The following is a 10,049-nucleotide window of genomic DNA, read 5'->3' on the forward strand; positions in this document are numbered from 1 at the left end:
GTCACTACTATGGTAACTCTTAGCTCCCCTAATTAACCTGACTCCCAGTTACACCCCCATTAAGGCAACAGTAAAAACAAATAAATGTCAATAGACCCAGGCAAAGCACGCATTACCCTGGACAGTGATATGTACAGTGAGTTTTCTTAGCTTCAGTTCCTGTAGACAGCAACTTGATACCTTGAGGCTGGAGGCTTTTCACACTTGTTAGATCTTAGAATGCCTTCTGCTTATACATGGCCTCAGCTCCTTTATACATGTTTCTCCCTTTTTAATGTAAATCCCATTGGTCCAATATGTCTTTGCAACTTTACGTTTTCCATAATATAAATCTTTCATAGCACTCATATTATCAGTAATCTTTGGGAAAAATAAACACACTGTTTGGCTTAGCCTCTGTTGGCTAGGTGTAACACCTCACCATCTCTTTGAAATTCACTACTCTGGTTTAACTAAAAATGCAAATGTTCCTCACACCTCATATTCTAAAGCTTCAGCCCTATTTAAGTGTCTAGCATTTCAAACCTGGCTTCCCTTTTGATCACTCAAAAGCTCCAGACACGCTGCCTGCAATTCAGTTAAACCCCACCCACCCCACAAACAACCTCACACAGAAACTAATCCAAACCCCACTATTAACCTACCTTTACAATAAATCACAATAATATTATGAAAATTATGTATTATTTTCATGACAGCGAGCAATTGGTTTTAATCCTTCTGGTAAAATTATACTCCATATTGAAAGATATTTCTTTTTAAAGTACACTCTCCTTTAGCTAAATAACAGCTAAGACTACCAGCTTTCTCTAAAGCGGCCATTTCTGTTTTAACCTCTTAGTTCTGACTTTATGGATCTCAAGGGAACTTTCATATCTTCGGCTTGTTCTCCAGGGAGGAGTTGTGAAACTTCCTACGCTAGTACCCACTTCCTACAACCCAAGAACTATCAGCATTATTTTGTTACTCCATAGTCTTCACAAAGCTGAACATGTGATGGAGCTATCTTCAGACAGCAAGAGCAAAGCTGATATCTTGCAGCTTTTGTTACTCATGAAGTTGTGTTTCAGTACCGCAGAATTCCCTATGGACCATGTTCAGCCTTTAGCACATTTCAGAAGGTCATTTCTTCAGTCTTGTCAGATATTGTGCTCAATCTACTTGACGTTATTGTTGTCCATGGAAAGGACAAAGCAGAACATGATCGGCAGTTATCAGCAGTGTTCACTTGGCTCATACAACACATTTGATGCTCCAAAGGGACAAATGCACATTTGCGTAATTCGAGGTTGACTTTCTAAGGTACAGAGTGACAGCAGCTGGAGTAAAGCCTACACATGGGGCAGATATTTCTCCCCGTTGATGGGGGGGGGGGGGGTTTGTGTTGGGGCAGGCGCGAGCCCGATCGGCACCCCCAACCGGGGGGCCGAGCCGCCATTTTATGTGGGCGACCCCATTAAGGCCCGCCCAGCGTGGCGCTCACCTGGAAGCTCTGGGCGCTCCCTGTGCAGGCAGGGGCGGGGGTGTATTCCATGAGTTAAGGCCTGCGCGAAAGAGCGCAGAAATTTCCCTGAGGCACAGAGGTGCTTCAGGGAGAGATTTGTTTAGGTTTTAAACATCTAAATAAAGAAATTAAAGACTTTTAAAACATGTCCCCTCATGTAACAGTGCCACATGAGCTGGGACATGTCAATGAATTTTTAAACACTTCATGAAACCTCATCCCACCCATGGATGAGGTTCCATAAAAAATGCGAAGGCCGCCTGGGCTCTTCGCCTGCCCCCCCCCGCCAACCTTAAGCTTGGATGGGCAGCTCATTGAATTATTTCAATTTGTTTTTAACAGGCCTTAATAGGCCTTTGACAGTTCGGCGGACGCACAGCCGAGTCTGCTGTGCGCCCGCCAAACTGAAAATCTAAATGACGTGAGGTGATGTTAGGACGCCCGCCTGACGTCACCACGCGTCTTTTTACACGTCGACGAGTGGGCCCCGCCCCCGCTCGCCGACCAGAAAATTCTACCTATGATGTCAAAGCCACTCAGAAACTTCCGAGACCATCTAATGTGAAAGTGCTACCGAATTTGCAATCACATATTTGTTCCTAAGTCCGCAGAGATTGCAGTGCCTCCTTGAAAGCTACTGCACAATGATGTGTAATGGGAATGGACAATGACACAGCAAACAGCGTTTAAAATGTTAAGGGCAAAAAATAGCACCTCTGCCAGTCCTCGCACATTTCAACTCTCATGAGGAATCGTGTGTCACAACAGATCCATCAGTAAATATGATTGGAGCTGTACTCTCAGTCCACTGAAAGACGCGTATGACCAATCACTTAAGAGTCTCACCCATTGTCAGAAACTGAAAGCAAATACTGGAGCTATGTTCATGAACATTCATTGTATCTCCATGGTAGAAAGTTCCCTCTCTGCACTGATCACCAGGCGCTGATTCCTTCCAACAGAAACCTCAACTGCCCTATCCACCTCTCCCACCAACCTTCTGGTTATGTCCACTGCACATACTGTGGGCAAACCTTGCCAACCTTACCGTCCGAACACCTTGGAAAAGGGAGTGGGGCTTTAGTAATGCACTGGCAATAGGGATGGATGTCTAAATCAGATGTGCATCAGATATGCACAGGTCTGTGCTTCATGAACTTGACTGGGGCCATACCATTGGGGACACCAGTGCCTTTGTCACCTCCAGTTTTGACTATTCTTAAGATCTCCTAGTCAGCCTCTGTCTATAAACTTCAGCTTATCCTAAACCCTAATGCCAGTATCCTAATCTCGTACCATGTTCTCTGCACCCTGAACTCACTGACCGATATTGGCTTTTCGTCGCTCAGCGTCTCCAATTTAAAATTTGCATCCTTGCATTTGAACTATTTTGTGCTCTTGCACCTCGCTACCTCTGGAATCTCTGAACTTCCTTGCATTCTGTGTCCTCTTTGACTCTACTCCCCTTTTGCATTCCCCTCTCCCTCGATACCACCAATGGCAGCCACCCCTTCAATTATTCAGGCCCTAAGCTCTGGAATTTCCTCGTTAAATCTCACTGCCTGTCCACCTCAATCCCCTCCCTCAAGACACGTCTTAAAATTCACTCGTCACCCCTTCTAATACATAATTATTTAGCCAGATATTTGTTTTAATTTTGATTACACCTCTATGAAGTTCCTTGGGATCTGTTGCAGCATTAAAAATAAAGTTGTTGATGTAACCGTTTTTGTTTTTATATTTAGCAGTAAATTTCCCATGGCTTCGTTCATGGTTAGATGAGAAATATGTATATACATATTTATATATATTTATACATAAGATGGCAATTGACCTTGGAGAGAGGCTTCAGGAACTCACCACACAGCACCACCTGGTGGTAGACTGACCACTACATTTGAGCAAGAGAATTAAACTGCCATAGTAATTCATAATGGTGAATATTGTTAGAAAAACGTGACTGAAAATCATGTCAATGGAATGTGGAGTTTGTATGCAAGATTGCATAAGTTGCTGTCCAAGCCCAGGTGCGTTGCTAAGGAGCATGAAGTTACATCTTGCTCTGCTAGTTTGATGCTGAGCCTGAGGTCTAGAATGGAGGAGGACCCTCTCCTGCTTTTATTGAGTTACGTACCATTGCTTATAATGCTCTTTTAGAGATAGACAACAGCTTCCTGTTTATTTTAATCATTATTACTAATAGTCGTTTGGTAGTACAGAACTTGAGTGTTGCTGAAAAAAAAGAGACATGTCTAAGCTTTTCGTCTTGCACTCATCAGGACCCTCGCAAGATACCGAGATAAGGGAAAAACAAGTGGCATTGCCATGAGAATGCACCACTGATGGGTGACCGACAGTTAACTGCCAAACATTGTTTGATGCCTGGTTTAAACTTCAGCAATGCATTCTCCATGTCAAATCCATTTGTCAACCAATCAGCACTCTCTTCTCATACAGTATGGATTGTTGTTTTCCCCTTATATTGGTATTCTTGCGAGTGTCCTGATGAGTGCAAGACAAAAAGCTTAGACATGTCTCTTTTCTCAGCAATACTCATTATTATTAATGAGTTAGCCACCAATGGTGAATCCTTGGTGAAGGAGCTTGGTTTCATACATTATATGGAGCAGACAAGGCTTCTCAAGTCTTTGGATCCTTAGTCCTTTTCTGAGCTTTGGAGTTCAACCCTAACTAGTGTTCCAATCTAGATGGTCCATGGACTGTGAAACCATCAGTAGCAATGCTTAAAGTAACACGCAGTGAAACTACTATCCCACAAGAAAGAACTTGCATTTCTATAGCACATTTCATGGGCCTCAGAACATTCCAAAAGGCTTTACAGAAATACTTTGGATGCGTCATCGCTGTTGCAAAATTGAAAGCGTCAAATAAACATTAACCAGGTTTCTAGCTCCAATATTTCTGAGGATTATTTCGACTTTGTGACAGAGCTCCACATTCCATCATACACACACATTTCAATGTCGTATCTTTTTGTCCTCCCATATATCAGATTATTTAAATAGGGTCATTACCAGTAGGACTCTATTGTCTGACATTATCATGCTTGTGTTTTTATTAGGCTTCTGTGACAAAACAGGCGAGAAGGAAAATATTTAGAATTTTCAGATATAATAGGTTAGAAATTACTGTAGGTGCACGATTCGGGTGATCATAAGTACAATGAGCAAGGGCACTTAGCCCATCATCGTTCAACCCTCCAGAAATAACGTGAAGTCTTTTCATTCCTCTGTCTATTGGGTTAGAAGAGCTGGTTAGCTGCCATAGCACGTGGTTTAATCCCTGTTTCGGCTAACTCAGGACCAGCCTCCTGACTCTGGAAAACAATGGCCAGACCACCACTGACGAGAACAGCCAAAGGAAACAGCTCAGAATGAAGCATCAGCACACACTGAACCGAGGGCCTGCCTTTGGCCAGAGCGTTCATGAATTAATCTATCCATTTGGTTTTTAAATGCTTCTCGGTTTTTGCTTCTACTCTTCTATCTGACATCCATTCCAAATGCACATCAATTTTGTCTGAAGACGAACTGTCTGATAACGATCCTAACTTTGCCCTTTACTAATCTGAATCTGTAGTATTTGAGCTGCGTCCTCTGATACTACCGTCATTCTTTAGTTTGGTAACAGTGACAAATTTTACCAACTTGCTTTGGGTATTGGCTAAATTAGGAACATCAATCTCAGGACACTTTACTTTGCTTTTTCATCCCCTTTGTTTCTACCTTCCAGCCATTTTCTTATCCATGCTCAGCACTTTCCCTGAATCCCCACAACTTTGAGTTTAAATAAAGTTATTTTTTTGGTGAAGAATGTTGTCACTCATTGTGTCACTGTCCATCTGGGCTGCCACTTCCTCAAAGATATCAAGGAAGGTTGGCTGGTGTTTAGTTCCAATAATTTGTTTCATTAGTTCACATATGACTGAAGTAGCCCGATGGGTCTATGGTTGTTTCTGATTTGTAACCCTATCCAGGGATTAACAGCGGGTTACTAATGTCTTTTTGCAAGCATTCTAACCTGCTCATTAACTTTTCAACTGCATGTGTGATCTTCTGCCTACGCAGTGCACTGGCTAATGAACCTCAGGAGCGATTAGACTGATCAGCAGCATTAAGATGGTTTCGGCACCTTCCCTGCATTAGCACAAGGAAAAGCCGGCTAGGAATTAGTGCTTCAACATCTGGAGAATTCCTTGCTCTGCTTCGAGTAGTGCCGTGGAATAATTTAATTAATTTATGGGTGTGGGCATCGCTGGCTTGCCCATCCCTAATCGCCCTTGAGAAGGTGGTGCTGAGCTGCCTTCTTGAACCACTGCAGTCCAAGTGGTGGTAGGTACGCCCGCAGTGTTGTTAGGGAGGGAGTTCCAGGATTGAGGCAAAGTCCACCAAGTCAATGGGCACGGAGCACCGAGTGCTGTCCCTATTCTGACGTCTGCCTGATGGTTTGAAATAACAGTGGGTGATTTTTGATTCCTCTCACGCGAGAACCTTTTGCAGCTGAGCTGCAATGTTTCTTGCATGTGGTCAGACCCAGCACACCATTTGGGCAGTGAGTTAAGATTGGAATTTGGTGCACTACACGCTCTGAACAAACAATAATTGAGAATTAAAGAGTGTGGCAATGCTAACAGAGCACAGAGCGCAATCCTAAAAATGCTGCAGCAATTTACTGCAACGGGAGGAAGGGGGTAAAACAATGAACTTCCGGGCATTGCTGGCCATTGATAATGAATTGCTGCAGGTGCATTGTTTTATTCCAACAGCAACATCCAGGACTACGGGTGGAATCGTCCCAGGTTTGCACCAAGTGTAATGGTGGACGGAAAAAAGGTTTTACCCGCCAGCCGCAATGGCGGCTTTTCATACCGCCACATCTCATTCCGGCCTCATTAACTGTGCCACAGGAAATACGCCGTCTCGCTGGCGGGTGGCTTCCCATTGGCCCCCCGTGCCATTACCGCGCCGCTTCCTCAAGCAGGGCACCATATTTAAACCGTAGCCACGTGCACACTTCTCAATGCCTGCAGCCCAGGAGGGCACCGGTGAAGACATGGTCCCAAAAAGCCAAGAAGAGTGCAGCCCTACCGATTCAGTGGCGCATCCCTGGAGACGCCTTCTGGAAGCCGTGCAGGTTGTCGCAAAGTCCTCCACCCCGACTCTGGCTGCAGGAGGCGGTGGCAGTGGTGGCCAGTGCCAATGCTGCACACAAGAGATCAGCCACCCAGTGCAGAAAGTGGATGAATGATCTCATCCATGCCTCTAAACTCACACACGCACAAGCCCATCACACATTCACCGGCATCTCACTCACTGCCACTCACTCTCTCACACACACACCCGGCCTCATCTCCTCTGAAGTCTGCCTCCTGATGTTCAATAACAGTACCATCACTGAGACCCCTAAGATCAATATCCTGGGCGGGGGGGTGGTGGTGGGGGGGGGGTTACCATTAACCAGAAACTTAACAGGACCAGTAAATGGATATTGCAGCTATAGAAAGGGAGGTGGTGGCATAGTGGTGTTGTCACTGGACTAGTATTCCAGAGACCCAGGGTTCTGGGGACCTGGGTTCAAATCCTGCCACAGCAGATGGTGAAATTTGAATTCAATAAAAATCTGGAATTAAGTCTGATGATGACCATAAAACCATTGGAAGGAAATCTGCAGACCTTACTTGGCCTCTAGACTGACAGCAATTTGGTTAACTCTTAGATGTCCTCTGAACAAGGGCAATAAATGCAGGTGACTGAATTAAAAAAAATGTCCACCATCCAAGTCAGGGGTATGGAATACTATCTACTTAAGTGAAGCTCCAACAATGTTCAAGAAGCTTGGCACCTTTCAGGACCCTCTTGATTGGCATCATGATCTGCCAGATTAAAATTTCACTCTCTCTCCACCACAAGTTATACTGCAGTGAACACTGCGAGCTCCTCCTCCAAGCCACACACCATCCTGACTAGGAAATATATCGCTGTTCCTTCACTGTCACTGGGTTAAAATCCTGGAACTCCCTCCCTGCACCACATGGACTGCAATGGTTCAAGTACGCCACCACCTTCTCAAGGGCAATAAACATTGGCCTGTTGCTCACATACCACGAATGGATAAAAAAATTATCACACCGCCATGTCTTCCTGATCCTCTATACAAAGACATGGCAAAGTTCCTTGTAAAGTTTTATGCCAAGTGACGAAATGAGTTGTCCTGGGCTTTCCAGGGTCTTAGAGCAATTGTACCTAAAACACTTGCCTTTTATTTTTCTCCCATTGACTCTACTCTGAGCAGAAATCCTCCTCTCAGTCAACTCTTGCATTCAAGACAAAAATATAAATGAGAGGTTGGGAAAACATACCCTGAAGTGTCTCACTAATAAGTGTTTAAGTATTCAAATTGAGTTCCATAGAAGTCTCAGATGCAGTGCCAATGCGAACATCAACCTTGAAATGTCAGCACTTGAAAATGACACTAGGGAGTGCAAACCCATTTGAATTTCTGTCACACTATGTTGCTTTGCATCATAAACAGTAATTGTCCTGAGGAATGAAACATTGATTTCTGTAATAGGTGTGTAACACAGTGTTGCATTTCTCTTTTGAATATTCATCATTAAATGGTTGCAGTCAATTGAAGTGCTCAAAAAATATTTGTTGCAAACATTCTGTCAATATTGCGTGGGTTTTAAATCTTACCAGCAACTTTGAATGTCACATGAATCTTAAGAAACCTTGATATCATAAAAATCATCAGACCTCTCACAATATACAATGGCTCAATTGCTTTAATGGCATCTCCCCCACATCCTCCCACCCCCATGTCCTTCAATTAGGCAATAAAGACCATAAGACCGTAAGATGTCAGAGCAGAAGTAGGCCATTTGGCCCATTAAGTCTGCTCTGCCATTCAATGAGATCATGGCTGATCTGATAATCCTCAACTCCACTTTTTTGCCTTTTCCCCATAACCCTTGAATCTTTTACTGATTAAAAATCTGTCTATCCCAGCCTTGAATGTACTTAATGACCCAACCTCTACAGCCCTCTGCGGTAAAGAATTCCACAGATTCACTACCCTCTGAGAGAAGAAATTCTTCCTCATCTCTGTCTTAAATGTGTGCCCCCTTACTCCGAGATTATACCCCCGGGTCCTAGGCTCTCCCACAAGGGGAACAACCTCTCAGCATCTACCCTGTCAAGCTTCCTAAGAATCTCATATGTTTCAAGATAAACATCTTAGTAGGTATTTTCTCTATAATGAGGTGGATAACTGGCTGCTCTATCAGCTCTCTGCAGCTGCTCATAATTCTGGAATGTTTTTGCCAGAGGAAATGGCGGCTGTTGAATACATCCACCCAAGTGACAGCTGGGTGTATCTGACTGACATGTTCAAATTGGAAAAAATATCAGAAGGTGTTAGTTTCCATCAATAATACCGCAGCAGTATTAGAGGTTAGGATTGCTGGTGTGTTCCTGGCCAGGTTAGCTTTTGACACAAAGGGTTTGGATGTAGAAGTAAATAAGCCTTACTACAATGATACAGGGCATTGGTGAAGCTACACCTGAGACAGAATATTGAGCTGATAGGGCAACGCGCACGCCCGACCCGGCCGAGTGTAAAATGATGCGCGATAACATCGGGCGAACGTCTCGATGTCACCGCGTACTCCCGCGATATTTCGTTAGGCAGTGAGCCCACCGACAATTAAAGGGCCCATTAAGGCCATTAACAAGGTGATTAATTTCAAATTTACACACCTTACGGGTGGCGGGCAGGCGTAAAACGCCAAGCGGCCTTTACACTTTTTTAGGAAACCTCATCCTCATCGGGACGAGGTTTCCTAAAGCTAATAAAATTAAAATTAAAATTTCACAGTTGAATTAAAGACATGTCCCTGCTCATGCAACAGAGTCACATGAAGGGACATGTTTTATGACGTTTTTATTATCTTCGTTATTTTTTTTTAAACACCACTTCATCTCCCTGAGGCACGAAGCTGCCTCAGGGAGATTGAAGCGCTCTTTCGCGTGCATGTGCCAAGTTTGCGCCAGCCCCGCTTGCCCTCCTCCCCCCCACCCGCCCGCACAGGCAGCGCTGAGGACTACCGCTCGTGTTCCACGCTGAGTGGGCCTTATTTGGCCTGCCCGTGTAAAATCGCGGTGCAGTGCCGATCACGGGTAACGGTCGGCTTCCCGACCTGCCCTCGCCAAGCACCCCTGCCAAGGGCAAAATTCTGTCCCTGGAGTACTGTGTGCAGTTCCGGTCTCCTTATCTAAGGAAGAACATGCTTTCCTTGGAGCAGTGGTGGGCAGCCTATGGCCCAAGAGCCTCATGTGACCCATCGGGGTTCCGAGTGCTGCCTGCGAGACATTCTGTTGACTGTTACCCACGCGCAGGCTGGCGCCGCTACGGCTCAATCAGCACGCCCCACGAATTGTGGGTATGCCAGCGCAGTTAGCAAAATTACCCTATCCCGGGAGACCATTGGGGTTACGACACCGGTGGGTGTGGGAGGGTGAGCTTT

This window comes from Cetorhinus maximus, chromosome 3 (assembly GCF_964194155.1).
Source record: "Cetorhinus maximus chromosome 3, sCetMax3.hap1.1, whole genome shotgun sequence".
NCBI lineage: Eukaryota > Metazoa > Chordata > Chondrichthyes > Lamniformes > Cetorhinidae > Cetorhinus > Cetorhinus maximus.